Source organism: Microtus ochrogaster, chromosome 8 (assembly GCF_000317375.1).
Source record: "Microtus ochrogaster isolate Prairie Vole_2 chromosome 8, MicOch1.0, whole genome shotgun sequence".
In the NCBI taxonomy this organism is placed as follows: domain Eukaryota; kingdom Metazoa; phylum Chordata; class Mammalia; order Rodentia; family Cricetidae; genus Microtus; species Microtus ochrogaster.
Genome location: NC_022015.1, coordinates 33,146,055 through 33,150,542, shown reverse-complemented (window position 1 = coordinate 33,150,542; position 4,488 = coordinate 33,146,055).

The window sequence follows — 4,488 nt, the reverse complement described above, 5'->3', positions numbered from 1 at the left end:
GCTGTTCCAAATTCTAATGGCAGACACAGAATATCAGATGACTGAAGGGGCCAAGAATGAGAATATAAAAATGTAGATTCCAGAAATAGGGGTGTAGAAATAAAGAAATACAAAGTTGTAAGCCTAGGAGAATGAGAACAGGCTGTCAACAGTTTTCTCAGCAGCTTGAGGATTGGCCATTAACGGTGGGTTTCTCTGCATTACAACCCGTGGCTCTATTTACAAGGTCAAAGCATCTCTCTGCAAACTGAGAGTTAGCCTACAGATATGAGCTGAGTCAACTTTTAGGAAATAGATATATGATCTCTGGGTTACACATTATCCCTGCTATGTGAAACTGGCAGCATCAAAGGGGAAAGCACAGGGCTTCAGTAAACACCACCTGGAAGTACCAAGGAAGACAATAGATTAAGTACAAATATCTCTGCTAATGGAGATTGTAAAGCAAGGCAATCTGTATCTGAGTTTTACTTGAGATTGTAAAAATTCCTTTGTTCAGACCTAATGCTTGGTGCCCCTCCTATAAAAAGGTGGGTTCAGAAACCAGCCTTTTCAACAGCCTTATAAAATCCATCTCTGGCTGTAGTCTCAGCTAGCTAATAAATTTTTGTGCCCCATGGAGATTTTTTTTATATACTTTTTCCCAGATTCTGGTTTCTGGAATAAAGTTTGCTTCTGGTTTATTAAACTTTGGTGGTTTGTCCCCATCCTTGCGTGACCCCCCCACCCGGACCCAACAATGACCTAACGCACAGGGCCATTACAAATTCTAATGGCAGACACTGAGTTCAATACAATCATAATGTGGGTGCCAATATTCTACTTTCATCAGAATGGTCTAGACATCACAGGAAGCCTACAGATAAATATATAAGATAGATCAATGGCCATGCCATGCATTTACAGACAAATGTACTCACCCACTTCACAGAACACTTCTTTGAGTCATACCTGGAATGTAGTCCGGGGCAGACCACAAGAAAAGCCAACAGGGGTAAGACCACAAGTTCTAATGGTGAAAACCCTTACTAATCTTTTCAATGGACTCAATGGAATGAAGCTAGAAATCAGTAGCATGACATACTTTACAAATCCTAAAAATACATGAAAAGCTTTATAAACAGCCTGCAGTGGGCAGAGACACAGCTCAGTGTTAGGGTATGTGCTTAGCATAAGGCCCTGGGTTTTGATCCACTTCAAAACAGAAACAAGCAAAACAAAAAGGAAATAGTGGGTCAGAAAAAAAAAAACCCTAGTGGTAAAGATCATTTCTTGCTCTTGCAGAAGGCACAGGTCCTGTTTGCAGCACCTACATGGTGGTTCATGCATATCCACTCCAGAGGACCCAACACCCTCTTCTGACCTCGTGAGCAGCAGATATGCATGTGTTACCTATACATCCAGACAGGCAAAGCACTTCATATACATAAAGTAAAATAAATAACTCTTTAAAACAGAAAGGAAAATACCAGCACTAATGGCTACCGTGAAAGCAGCCTATCAAGAAAGCCTACAGCCTACAAGAAATCCCAAACAACCTAGGGATACAACTCAAGGATCTAGAAAAGCAAGAATAAGCCATACCTACAATTAGTAAAAGGAAAGAAATAACAATGGGCAAAACATAAATAAATAAAATGAATACTCTATGCTGTGACCATTAGGGAAAAAACTGACATTTTTACATGTTAAAATATATTTAAGGTCTATGAAAGCTGCCCAGGAGAAAACTTCCAGGTTGATACCAGCTTAATTTTTCCACATTCTATGACCCAAGTATGTGGTGCCTTCAGCAATGTCATTTTACCGTTAAGTTCTGGAGGATAACCCAGAGCAATAGCTATAGACTATAATGTTTGGATGAGCCTATGGGACCCCAGTGATCAATAACTAGAAAAGAGGTATCCGAGGCCTGGGACAAGGTCATGTTCAACTTCCTTAGCGATCAGGGAAATGCAAATCAAAACAACTTTGAGATACCATCTTACACCTGTCAGAATGGCTAAAATTAAAAACACCAATGATAACCTATACTGGAGAGGATGTGGAGTCAGAGGAACACTCATCCATTGCTGGTGGAAATACAACTTGTGCAACCACCTTGGAAATCAGTATGGCGGTTTCTCAGGAAATTGGGAGTCAACCTACCTCAGGATCCAGCAACACCACTCTTGGGAATATACCCAAGAGATGCCCAATCATAAGACCTTTGAGAAATTAAGGATGAGAAAGTAGAGGAGGGGCCTACCAGACCATATACCCTGTCTGAAGAACTATTAGTGACTGGTGGCTGGTTGGAAAAGGGAGTAGGTTTTCTCTTCTAGGTATGGCCTCTGATAAGTTATTCACATGCTAGTGAATGACCTCATACCCACAGTCACAGAGGCAGCACTAGCTAGACCCAAGGAGTTAAATAAAATAAAAAGAGAGAATAAATTTGGGAGGAAGAAGCCCTGGGAAAGTCTGTTGGAGGGGTAGGAGGCGAGTATGATTTTTTAATCAAAGAATAGTTTTTAAGAAGGAACAACAGTGTACAGAAATGTCACATTTTCAAAAACAAATTCAAAATGTTCATGCCATATTGTTTAGTGAAAAACAGCTGACTACACAACTGCATAGTCTGAGCTCAAAATACGCACATATATCCATATACTTCAGGATCGTGGCTTATAGAATAATTAATGTTGGCTATTTCTGTGTTCTTCTAAAACCCGCAAACATCATACTGTGTTGTGTATGTTATATGGGGATGCACAGGCTATAGATGTGGATTGTATATATACATTATATGTGTGTATATATATTATATATATACTTGAATAGAAAATATCTAGTTATAGCGTTATACTATGTATCACCTTTGTGATTACTAATAAAAAGCAGTAATTCTTTTCTCTTGTGTTTTGTTGAGTGTGGAACAGAAGGAACATTGTAAAACTCTTTTTATGAGACTACAAATACTCTGGTACAGAAACCACACAAAGACTCAACCAAGAAAGAAAACTGCAGACCAATTTCATTTCATGGACATGGATGCAAAAATACTCAATAAAATACTGGCAAACCGAATCCAAGAACAAATCAAAGCAATCATCCACTACGATCAAGTCGGCTTCATCCCAGAGATGCAGGGCTGGTTCAACGTATGAAAATCTATCAATAATCCATCATATACATAAACTGAAAGAAAAATCCATATGATCATTTCTTTGATGCTAAAAAAGCATTTCACAAAATCCAACCCCCCTTTATGAAAAAGTTCTTGGAGAGACCAGGAGCTACAAGGAACATATATAAATATAATAAAAACAATATACAGCAAGATGACAGCCAACATCAAATTAAATAAAGAGAAACTCAAAGTAATTCCAGTAAATCAGGAACAATACAAGGTTATCGACTCTCTCCATGTCTATTCAACATAGTTCTTGAAGTTCTGGCTAGAGCAATAGGAAAACAAAAGGAGATCAAGGGGATTCAAATTGGAAAAGAAGTCCAATTGTTGCTATTTGCAGATGATATGATAGTATACATAAGTGACCCCAAAAACTCTACCCTGGAACTCTACAACCTATAAATACCTTCCGTTATATAGAAGGGCACAAGATCAACTCAAAAAAAATCAGTAGCCTTCCTCCACACAAATGACAAAGAAGATGAGAAAGAAATCAGAGAAACATTACCCCTCACAGCAGCCAATAATAACAAAAATATCTTGGGGTAACACTAACCAAAGAAGAGGAAGACCTGTTTGACAGAAACTTTAGGTCTTTGAAGAAAGAAATTGAAGAAGACACCAAAATATGGAAAGATCTCCTAGGTTCTTGGATAGGGAGGATCAACATAAAAATGGCAATCCTAGCTAAGCAATTTACAGATTCAATGTAATTCCAACACAATTCTTCACAGACCTTGAAAGAATATTAATCAACTTTATGTGGAAAAACAAAAAAGCCAGGATAGCCGAAACAATCCTATACAAGAAAGGAACTTCCAGAGGCATCACCATCCCTGACATCATAGAGTTATGGTACTGAAAACTGCTTGGTATTGGCATAAAAACAGACAGGTTGAACAGTGGAATCAAATTGAGGACCCAGATATTAATTCACACACCTATGAACACCTGATTTTTGACATAGAAGCTCAAATTATACAATGTAAAAAAGAAAGCATCTTCAACAAATGGTGCTAGCAAAACATGTACAAGAATGAAAATAGATCCATGTCTATCCCCATACACAAAACTCAAGTCCAAATGGATTAAAGACCTCAATATAAATCTGACCACACTGAACCTGATAGAAGAGAAAGTGGAAAGAAGCCTTCAATGCATGGGCACAGGAGACCACTTCCTAAATAGAACCGCAGTAGCACAGACACGCAGAGCAACAATAAATAAATGCGAAGTAGGGGGAGGGAAATGGGAGGCAGTGGCGGGGAAGAGACAGAAATCTTTAATAAATAAATAAATTAAAAAATAGTAAA